Source organism: Symsagittifera roscoffensis, chromosome 3, assembly GCF_963678635.1.
Source record: "Symsagittifera roscoffensis chromosome 3, txSymRosc1.1, whole genome shotgun sequence".
NCBI lineage: Eukaryota > Metazoa > Xenacoelomorpha > Acoela > Convolutidae > Symsagittifera > Symsagittifera roscoffensis.
In genome coordinates, this window is record NC_087064.1 from 28,484,285 (window position 1) to 28,496,178 (window position 11,894).

At 43.1% G+C, this 11,894-nt stretch overlaps 1 long non-coding RNA gene across 1 annotated transcript; it reads left to right on the forward strand.

Annotated features, from left to right (window-relative positions):
- The first annotated feature begins 10,521 nt into the window (after positions 1-10,521).
- On the forward strand, positions 10,522-11,884 carry LOC134842759 (uncharacterized). Its single transcript, XR_010162543.1, has 3 exons — positions 10,522-10,924; positions 11,492-11,560; positions 11,635-11,884. It is a non-coding gene; the product is annotated as an uncharacterized LOC134842759 (long non-coding RNA).
- The last annotated feature ends 10 nt before the right edge of the window (positions 11,885-11,894 follow it).

Sequence of the window (11,894 nt, forward strand, 5' to 3'; positions counted from 1 at the left end):
TGCCATCAACCGCTGAAACGTGGCAGTGGCATTGCAAAATCCAAACGGCATCCGTTTCCATTGAAACAGACCCAACTCGCAGGCAAACCCTGTCTTGTCCCTGTCCTGCTTCCTCAGCGGTATCTGCCAAAAATTCGAGCCTAAATCAAGAGTCGTAAAAAATTTTGCTTCACCTAACTTCGAGAGGCTCTCATCAATCCTAGGTATGGGATATGCATCCTTCACCGTGACGGAGTTCAGGTATCTAAAGTCACAACAAAACCTCAATTGGTCGCCTTTCTTTTTGGCCCTCACTACTCCACACGCCCACGGTGATTTGGATGGTTCTATCATGTCATACTCTAGTAGCGTTTCAATCTCCTTTCTACACGCATCCGATTTGTGTGGGGTCATGCGCCTCGCCCCCTCCCTGTGCGGTATTGCGTTTTCCTCAAGTTCTATTTCATGCTCAACAAAATTGCAACACCCGATGTCTGTCTTAAGTCTTGAAAAAACTTCTTCGTTCCGTTCTAGTACGTCCTTGATGGCTTCGAGCTGTTCGTCCGTTAACTTGCCTCTTAAGTGTTCAATTTCCGGTAGGACCGGTTTATCACTCTGTATTTCATCTAGTGTGGGCCGTTCCGGGAAATTCGAACAGCTCGATAGTCCATCGTCTGTCCGATCGATCTCACTTTCAACTCTTCTCTCCCCACGTAGATTTGCCCAATTAAGTCTTCATCACATGTTATCATTGTTTTCGTATAGATGTTGATTCCATCTATATTTAGCATCACCTCATGTGGACCATAAGCTTCTGTGTACCTGTTATCAACTCGTACCGACTTGCTACCCCCTCTCGTGAGTATTGCCCTCAATGCTCTAGAAGTCGTTTGTGGGCTTATACAACCCAAGTAATCTGCGTACACACCAATGTGCATTATTGTCTGGTCACTTGGTTCGCTCAAGTTTCTCGTTACTTCATGGCCGCCCATAGTGATTATTGACATTATTCTTGCCCCAATCTTTGTTATGCCAAATGGTTTTCCTGTAACCATTTTTACAGTGTTGCAGTTTCCATTTTTTGTCGACCCCTCAGCAGCTTCTGGTTTTGTTTGTGCGCAATTTAATGTTTCGTTCATTCTCTGTCTTTGGATCTCTTGCTTCAACCGTTGTTCTATTTCTTTCGCTGCCAGGTCTTGTTTCACTTTTTTGATGGCCTCCGCTGCCGCCTTCTCATAATCTATTTCTTGTGCGTTCTTCGCCGTGGCCTCTACTGCACTATTACATTGTGATACAGCTTTCACTGTTTTCGTCGGTAGCTCCGCATTTGGCCTTTCTAGGTCTTTCTTCTCAAATTCATCTTGTCTGTTTCTTTGGTTCTGCACTGCTGCTAGCGCCAACTTGTGTTTTGGATGACTCTGGTTTTTGACCGCTTCCCAAAACAACGGACAGTCCATCCTGAAGTGCCCCTCTTGGTTGCAGAAGAAGCATCTTGCACCTATTTTGATGATCAAGCCACTATAGAACTCGTGTTCTTCCATCTGGCTCATATCTTCTTCATCGGGTGCATATCCCAAACTCTTCATGCCCTGTTTGTATGTCGTGCAATCCGCCACATGATGATCCGCCGACCCGCAGTTAGCACATGACCTGCGTTTGTCCATGTCATCTCTGGGCTTGTACCATGACGACCTCTGTGGCTGACTTCCCCCTTGTGTGTTCCTGTTGTCTGAGTACGAGTATTTCTTGGGTTTCGTCAACATGTACTCTCTTGACTTCTGCCTCATCTCTTCTGGAGTTGGTGCACTGTCTTTCGATAATGTGTAGTACGTTGCTAACATCGTTCTCAAGTCATCACTCTTCACCCCATCAATGAACTTTGAGGCGATACTGAAGTTCCTTCGATTGGTAGATTCTTCCGGGTCACTCCTTCTTCTCAAGCTCTCAAGATCATCTAGGAACCTGTCAATCGATTCATCGTCCCTTTGTCTCCTCTTCTCAAATCGCATCATCGCTTGGTGACCCTTCATGCCTGAGCCGAATCTAATTAACAATATTTCAAAGATTTTGTCCGCTGTGTCGCGTTCCTATTCTTTCTTCGCAACCACGCATTTCAATGCCGTACCTTCCAGATTGCTCAGTATCGCTGTGCATGCTTGCCTCTCATCGTTCAAGTTGTCTTGTTCTAAGTGCAACCTCATGACTTCTACCCAGGTGTCAATGCATCCATCTGAATCATCTTTGAACTCCTTCGGTTTCTTGAAGGTTTTCCTGGATTTGTTGCCTCCTCTGTCACTCGAGTCGGTGTTCCTCGTGGCGAAGGCTTCTAGCGTCCTGTTGATCATTTCTCAGGTGCTTGCCCAAGTCATGGCATCCGGTCCCACGTTGTTGTGAGTCGTGGAGTCCCCTGGACCACTAGTTGTGTTCACTGTTCCATTCTTTATAATGGCCCTGGCCCCCACCGGTGCCGTAATAGCGGCCTCCCTGGTTGCTGGTAACGGTGTTGACTGTCGTTTGTTCCTTTGAGGCTCCACGAATTCCACTCTATTACCTTGTGTCCTCTCTGCAGCTGGCCTGTCTTGTTGTGTTGAATTCCTAAGAATAGCGTCTAGCTTTGTCTGTATTGCACTTGAGCTCTCAGCCTGTTCCCTACTCATCGTATCCATTCTCGTTTCCAAACTCCCTAACTGGCAATTCACTGCGTCATATCGCTGCTTCATTTCCTGCATGTCCTTTCTGATGTTCTTCTCTCGCTCTTCATCAGTGGTTTCTACTTTGTCAGACATCTTCTGAAGCTTTTCCTCCGTCGCTCTCGCTAGATGGAAATAGTTGTCCAAGTACTCATGTTTGTTGTGTCATATTTCTTTCTTTATCACATTTCTATCCTCTTCGCTGTGCTTCAGTTTCTCATCTATCTGATCTAGTTTCGCCATCAAGTCGCTTAACTCAAGAGTTGTCGTTCCATGGTCCGTTGTTGTCCTGTAGTTGATCGCTGGTCCCGATTTTCTCTGACCCTCGTTCTGATCGATCTCTGTCGTTCTCGTGGATACTGTTCCGAATGTTTTGCTTTTCTCAACCTTCGTCTCTTCCACTGCTGCGTCCTTCGATCTCATTCCGACCATCATTGCTAATCTTTCAGTAAAAGACGTTCTCTTTTGAGACTCATCCTTCACTGTTTCTTGCGTGTTGCCTGTTGTGTCTTCCGCGTTGTCTATCGGTGAGAACTCTATGGGATTCGGGTTAGGTTCTTCCGCATTAGGCATTGGAGTTGACTCTGTCGTCTTCTTTCCTGCTTCATCCACACTTTGATCAGGTGTTTCTAGATCAATCTCGATGGTGGGCTCTACTCGTTCCTCTTCTATGCCCTCTTTTGCTTTGTTCTCCGTGGTACTCCTCGTGCTGACCATACTAACTGAAAAGTTCTTCTTTGTTATCTTCGGACCCATTGATGTTGTTTTACGTAGCGACGAGTTATACTTTGTCTTCGCTTCGGTAGATCTCTTCTCAGCTACCGGTACCCTGCTCCGCCTCATTATTTACAATTGTTACTATTTACAGTATTACTATCTACAAAATTCTACTCTAAAGTTAAAACCTCTTTTGAAAAAAAAAAATTTTCTAAAAAGAAATCAACGATTTGCTGAAAACAACTTTTCTTAAGCTCTTGAAAATTTTATGTGTTAGGATAGGATAGGGAATATGATCTTACAATTGGTTACTTCAACCTGACTTAGTACTCTTTTAGTGCCCCCTTCCTATTACTCAGTGTTGTCCCAGTGCTTCTTGTTAGTATCCCAAGACTAATGTCCCAAGACCACTGTCCCAAGACTAATGTCCCAAGACCAACGTCCCAAGACTAACGTCCCAAGACCAATGGCCCAAGACCAACGTCCCAAGACTATTGTCCCAAGGCTAATGTCCCAAGACCAATGGCCCAAGACCAACGTCCCAAGACTAACGTCCCAAGACCAACGTCCCAAGACTATTGTCCCAAGACCAATGGCCCAAGACCAACGTCCCAAGACTATTGTCCCAAGGCTAATGTCCCAAGACTAACGTCCCAAGACCAATGGCCCAAGACCAACGTCCCAAGACTATTGTCCCAAGACCAATGTCCCAAGACCAATGGCCCAAGACCAATGTCCCAAGACCACTGTCCCAAGACCAATGTCCCAAGACCACTGTCCCAAGACCAATGTCCCAAGACTGTTTCGTACCAAGACTGCTCTGGTCCAAGACTGTTCCAAGGCTGCACTGTCCCAAGACTATCCCAAGACTGTGTTGCCCCAAGACTTCTTCGGTACTGTCCCAAGACTCGTCACTGAGTGTCTGGATATCGGGTCTCTTCTTCTTCGTTGTAGGGACTATTGAACCACTGTATCTTTTACCACCACTTGAGCTCTTGTAAAAATTTTCCCAAAATCCCTATCTTAATGGTCGAAACCCAAATATTGATCCAGTCTTTTCAGGCTATTTGAAACTCTAATTTCCCCGCAGGTGTCTTGTGATCACCTGTTCGTTAAAATACCAACAACAATTTTCTTCCAAAACATAAAATTTTAAACTGGAAAAAATCTCAAAAACAGATGGGTGAATTCTCCTGAAATTCAAGATTGACTGATGTCAATCTTTGTCCGAAAAAATGTCTGGTACCCGATTGCCACGCGTTTTCCTCCCCCCTGCTAGCGATCTTATGGGGTATCACAAAAACTGTCTATGTCCGTTCCCCCCTACCGATCCGACCAGGGTACCTACCTTAACCTGATTCTAATTTTGGATATCCGCTTCCTGTAACCAACGCGTGTAAATATCTAATGTAACTAAGTCGACGATGCCGAGCAATTAGTTACTCTAATGTCCCCCCTTTTTACAATTTATAACCGCTAACCTCTAACTTAACCAGCCCCCCTTCTAACCTCCCCCCTCTTTAGCCCCCCTCTTAAGCCGAAAAATCCCTTAAGCGCCGGGTGCTAAACCTCTCGAGAGAAAACCGTAGACCTGTTTCCAGGCCTGCTTGTGCAAAAACTTCCTTAAAACAATGGGACTCCGCTTATCCAATTTTACACTTATCTCCTATAATGTAATGTGGATTCTAACGATATCCGTTGCCCAACTTGAGAACACCCCTATGCGTCCTCTTGTGGTAATCCTGTGCTGGTTGTCTCTGTTCTGCACTTGACAGCAGCACACTTTCCCACTTGGCTGGTCACCTCTTCCAGTCAAGTCTCCTAGTGGTCCGTTTCGATCCTTGTGAGCCACTTTCCCACTCGACTTTCCCACTCCCTTTCCAGTCAAGTCTCCCAGTGGTCAGGTTCGATCCTTGTGAACCACTTTCCCACTCGACTGGTCAGCTCTTCCAGTCAAATCTCCTAGTGGTCCGGCTAGGTTAAAATCTGTCTGAAAACCCTTAACAACGCCCCCACTCGGGCACCTTTTCAGAGTCACTGGTTTAAATTGCTAGATTGATCGAAACGATCGGTCTTATAAAACAGTATGGGTATACTATTTAATTAATATAAAGGTTTGATCCAAATGATCTGGCATCAAAGTCACTGTCTTTTCGTTTTATGGTTTTTGTTTCTTTTTCTATACTTCTTTTCTTGTTTTTGTTTCGCTTTTTGTCTTTTTGCTCGTGTTTTTGTCCCCCTAATTACCCCCCTTACTCGGTTAGCTAGGCCTCGTTCGGAGAGCGTACCAGGAAGTTTTCTCAAGTTTTCTTAAAAAGCTATCACGGTACAACCGGAAGGTTTACACGTTCCCGCTGAACCGTACCACCGGTACTCTAGAATGGGCATGCAGCCCGGAGCTGTGTCAAGTGGGTTCGACTCCGTAGTCATGATGTCGTAAAAACACCCCGGAGCGCCATAAAAACACTATGTAACAGTCGCCTAGTTTAGTCACACATGAGGCTTAAGAAAATAGGCCCTAAAACCATTGGCTCAAGAGTCAGGGACACTATCTCTTGTGTTTTTCTACCTCAAGAACGGTCGGAGCCAATTCGGTTCGCTTGCGACATGAGACTAGAACCCGTTACAGCTTAAAGGCTACTACCAAAATATCCCCCCACTCTAAAAAACAAAAACGTCCCCATACTTAGGTCTCAAAATACCCAAAATACGCGAACGTCGTTAAAAACAGGGTCGGAACAATCCGTTAAGTTACTTTTTATTGGACAGTGGAACTTTGATCCATTTCAGATGGATCAACCTAAAACTCACCTTATCTCAACATAACAATCATAAAACACACTCGAGAAATTTAAATTGGGGACTCACATGTTGATGCACTCGAGTACAAGGAGTAATTAAATTGGTAAGCAACTCAAGAATTAGATAATATAACTAAATAAGTTTAATACTGGTCAGTTTTGGTAACAGAAGTAAATTCTGGCTCTAGAATTGGAGTTTTTATATGAACCATTGGGACACTCAAGCTGTCCACCTTTCCATTGAAGGCTCACTCTAGTTTGTTCCGAATCGTTGTTCTCTCTTCTTTTTATTATCTCTCTTCCTATTCCGGGATAAGACAGCTCTACTCGTGTCCTATTTTATATCTGGAAATTGCGAATAGCAATTTCCCGCTGTTTTTCTTGAGTAATTTCCAGCAATTGTAAATTCGGTCGTTCTGATTTTTCACTTTCTGTTTTCAGTTGGTACGAGAAAACTGAGCATGACAGGCTCTATTCGAAATTTTGAAAATTAAAATTCCACTCCAAAATTACGTATTTTCGTGTTTCTCAAGGTCAAACTTCCAGACATGACCGACTGGCACATACTCCCCGGACTCAAGATCGATGTCCTCATTGCGTGCTGTCGTTGTCAGTGAATCCCCAGAAGCCCGAGTGTCACTCAAGATACAGTGCCAGTGGTCATTTACAGAAGTATGCAGCAGACTCAAGTTTATCTACCTTCCAAAATTCACGACCATATAAAATTTTTACACTATCGCTAAACAGCAATCAAAATCTGCACACACCTGCACCTTATGAATTCCCGCTTTTTAAGCTGGTGATTTAAAATTTCTTTTGTCCTATTCAATCAGGAAATTGTCATGCAGCATTTTGATTTATATAATAGATCTAGCATATTAATAACATTATCTTATTCGTTAAAATTTCTTTTTCGTGAACCCAGATTTCATCCGAGTTCACCCTCGAGCCCCTTCCCTCTCAAGACTCAAGACTCTAGAATTTTCCTTTTGAGCCACTGGCTCACCTTGCGTTCTTTGCCCTCGAGGTACCCGATCCAGATACTTTTGACACTGTGATCTGTTCCAATAGTGCTTCTTCGTCATCGGAGCTGATCACGATCTCCTCCCAAGCCTTCAGCTGTTCATAGGATCGCATCCACTCCCTTTGCTCTTGCAATCTCTTCGCTTGATTCTGTAAGCTCTTCGCCTTCGACTCCCGGTTCAAACAGAAGGAATTGTGAAGACTCAGGCTTACATTCTTCGCCAGGTCCTCCTCCAGTATTGATTCCCTCGCTCTAGTGTTGTCTCTGGATACTCTACCCACTCTTTTCCACCCCGTCGTGATCGCATTTCGATGGGTCAGCAGAGGTCTTTTGAAGGCATCTGTTCCTATCTCGGCCTGGAATTGTCGATATTCCTTTTGATGTTTCCTCATGTGATCCTTCGTCGCTACATATAACCAGGATGTCAACGTCGCGCGAAACCAAGGAAAGAATCTCAAACGGCTCCACACGTGTCTGACTTCCATTGGTATGGCGAACACCTTGCATGCTGTCTCGAACAACTCAAGTCTCCTGCTGTAATCTATCGCGTGAATCGACTCTGCTGTTGGCGTCTTCGATTCTCGATACTTTGCTATGTTTTCTTTCATCCATCGTAGAGCCAGCATTGTGCTCACCACCAAGATGGTCACTTTTTGTTGATGCTCGGGTAGTCCCAACGACCTGATTTCTTCTACATCCCAGATCAGGCAGAGATTGGCTTGGTCTGGGTACCACACTGTCAGCGCCAGACAGTGGCACGGACAATCCCCGTGTGTGAGGTCGATGCTCCTAACATTGCGTTCTCCCGAGGCTTCTAGGAGAGGCTCAAGTTCCATCATCTTCTCGTGTATCACGTCGACTTCTTCCAAGTTTGGGGCACCTACCATGGGTTTCCCCATCATGTTTTGTCTCTCGAGGTCTGTCGTATTTTCGCTCTCCAAGCCCAGAAGTTCTTCACCCCAGATTTCACTCAAGTCATCCCTTTGTTCTTTAGGCACTGTCCCTCGGACCTTCCTCAACAGCCTGTGTGAATGATGTGACATCCGAGCTAGTCTTACACATTTGGGCACTGAGAAGGCTTTGTCTATCAATACCCTCTGGCTGAACACTTCTACCATCGCCATGTGCAATGGATAGTGGCTGCCACATAGGTTGGCCATCACTGACCCCACTAGGGACTTCGCATTTAGAGGCATTCTATAGGCTTCGCTCATGGGAAATCCCATCTCCGCTTCGAGTCCAACCTTCCAACTCTTGATGTATTTCTGGGTCACCTGCAACACTCCGGGCCATGACTCGACGCTTAACGCGGTCACCAAGTGGTGTTCTGACTCTAGCCTCTCCAATGACTGGAGACTACACATTCTCGAGAAGAACCCCAGAGCTGTTGCTAGGTTCACAGTGGTACTCGCGTAACACTCAGCCACTATCTGTATCTCACTTTTCTCCCTCTCGGTGATATCTTCAAACCAGGTGACTAGGTCTTTTTTCTGGAAAGACTGTATCCTGACGCACGATCGTCCATCACAGGTGTGCTCGCCATTCCCACACGTCGAGTCAAGACAACTGCCCGGCTCCATCTTCTTTACCGACCCTGTTCCACTCGTCATCTCACTTGACTCCTTCATCTGAGGCAGGATCAGTCTATGTACTATACTCAAGGTCGCTAAATCTTCATCCTCTGTCGGTGCCAATCTCACTCGCTCAGTGACTTCCTCGATCAGGCTCGCATGGGGATGTGGACACCAGGAGGGCCTGAGCAACTTCCACACCACTCCCAGATTCGTGGTCAACGTGCCGTTCCCGTTACCCATTCTTAGTTCTACTCTTTTACTTGAGCGTGGCACACTTATTACTTCCGGTGTCCTCTCGAGAATCAAACCCAGACTAGGTCTCTCTCTTTCCACAGGGTCTATCTCCATTATCCTCTCTATCCAGAACTTCAGCAAATATAGCAATTTCCCGCTGTTTTTCTTGAGTAATTTCCAGCAATTGTAAATTCGGTCGTTCTGATTTTTCACTTTCTGTTTTCAGTTGGTACGAGAAAACTGAGCATGACAGGCTCTATTCGAAATAAGACACGAGTAGAGCCGTCTTATCCTGAAATAGGAGGGGAGATAATCACGAGAGAAGAGTGCAATTATTCGAACTGAACCAGAGTGAACCTTCAACGGCTCTACTCAAATTAATTTTAAAATATTTAATTAATTTTAGAGGTTAAAAGTATTTTAATCTTAATAGTAATTTAGAGGTCAACTGTGATTGGCTAATTTTTTATCATGATGGTTTAGAACCAAATTGTGTGATTTATTGTAAATAACATTTGTAAATTGATGTTTTATCGTCATTTAGAGTAGTTTATTGTAAAAATCCTGACGATGCACATAGTTGCGAAAATGTTTGAAATTTACTTTTTAGCAAAAATTTCTTCAACGGAAAGGTGGACAGCTGGTGTGTCCCAATGGTTCAGACTAAAACTTCAATTCTAGAGTCGAAACTTATTTCCTTTGTTAAAACTGATTAGTATTGAACTTATCAAGTTATCTTATTTAATTCTCGAGTTGCTCATCAATTTAATTACTCTTTATTCTCGAGTGCGTCGACATGTGAGTTTCAAATTTAGTTTTCTCGAGTGTGATTGTTATGTTGAGATAAGGCGAGTTTTAGGTTGATCCATCTGAAATGGATGAAAGTTCCACTGTCCAATAAAAAGTAACTTAACGGATTGTTCCGACCCTGTTTTTAACGGCGTTCGTGTATTTTGGGTATCTCGAGACCTAAGTATGGGGACGTTCTTATTCTCTAGAGTGGGGGGATATTTTGGTAGTAGCCTTTAAGCTGTAACCGGTTCTAGTCTCATGTCACAAGCGAACCGAATTGGCTCCGACCGTTCTTGAGGTAGAAAAACACAAGAGATAGTGTCCCTGACTCTTGAGCCAATGGTTATAGGGCCTTTTTTTCTTAAGCCTCATATGTGACCGAAGTAGGCGACTGTTACAATCTGCAATTTGTACAATGAAATCTTTTTGGTGTAAACCAGGCTAACTAAATTATGATTTATATATCTTCGCAACCTTTACACAATTTAAATTTATTTGAAAGACAAATTTATTATTAATGTTATCATATTATGCTGTAAATAAATATACTAAACAAAAATCGCATGACGTACACCTGCTCTGTGTTATTGCGTATCATTTTGCGATTAAAAAGTGTTTTTTTAACCTCGTTTCGTTTCCCTGAAATTCCTTTTTGTTACTTTATAATATCTGGCTGGTTCAAGAAGTCGGGAAGTTTTTTTTTCAGATGATATGGCTGAATGCCTTCAAAAATTGGGACGACTTTGTTTCCCTGGAAAGTTTTCTTCTTTCCATCTGAGATCTTTTATGGCACTAGCTGGCCCAGAGACATCACTCCTGTCTAATGGCAGCTTTTCAATTAGTTCAGTGCGCGGCAAACGAAAGAAAAAGAAGGGACCGTCTGAGGCGGATTCGAGATACGATAGTTCTATTCAGAAAGCTGCTCTTCAATATCTCTACGAACAAAATATTATGGACAGGTCACATTTACAGAATATGTCATTTGATGAATTTTATGATGATTCTCTGCCTGTGTATCGATCTGTTGTTGTACGCTTAATGTCCCATGATCTTCAAAGAGTGGAAGCGTTTGAGACCTACTTGGTAAAACGACTGCGATTTTTGAGACTTCCGGTAAGATTTTGTTTTTTAACAGCTTGTACCAGAGGTTTCATCCAAGAATGGGTTCCTTTTACTTGAACACCTGATATTTTCTAACAATCCGAAGTCTTTTCGTGAAGTATTTTTTTCGTAAAGAAATAGAAGTGATATATATTGAAGTTCAACTCTTACGGATTACTTGGTGAATGACTAGGAAGTAAACGTTGCTGTTTTTTTTTGGTGCTGAATTTAACTTAATTGTTAAGCTGTTGTGCGTGCGTGCTTCAAAAATGATTATAAGCCCTTTTTGAAATGATATTGGAGGCGGTCAAGAAAATAATATGAATGGTCGAGTTTTTAATGCAGAAAATTGACTTACAACATATCAGAGATTTATTACAGTGAATGATAGGTTTTAAGATTTCAGTTTTTGCTGAAAGTTCGAATAAAAATTGCTACTATTACGAGTCATGATAAACATTCGAAGAGCCTGTGTTTTTCGTCCAATTGATTTACGTGATTAATTTCTGTGTCGTAGCCTTTTTGTGAGTTTGGAATGGTTATTGAATCTTTTCATAGAATCAAGCTGTATAGTTTTAGGTGTCGGAGTCATATCCTCTTCCACACAAAGTCTTCAGACTGGACAATATAAACAACTTAAACGAAAAAGTATGATTTTTAAAACTGAATAGAAGCAGAATTAATGTCCCAACTCATGTTATTTGCATGTAGCATTTTATTAGGTGACGGAAAGTATGGAGATACCCGAGTATTCTCGTGTGATTTCATTCAACTCCATACCTGCAGTGATGTTTCCTATTCTTATGATGCAACTCAAGACAACACTTCCCGAGGGAGTCAAGTTTTCAGCCGATTATTTCAACGAATCTGTGAAGTGGGAGCGCTTCATCGATCCACTAGAACTACCCGAAAATAAAATACAATTTAGTGAATTGATTTCTAAAAAACAAAAGTAACACGATATTCTTTTTACACTACTTCG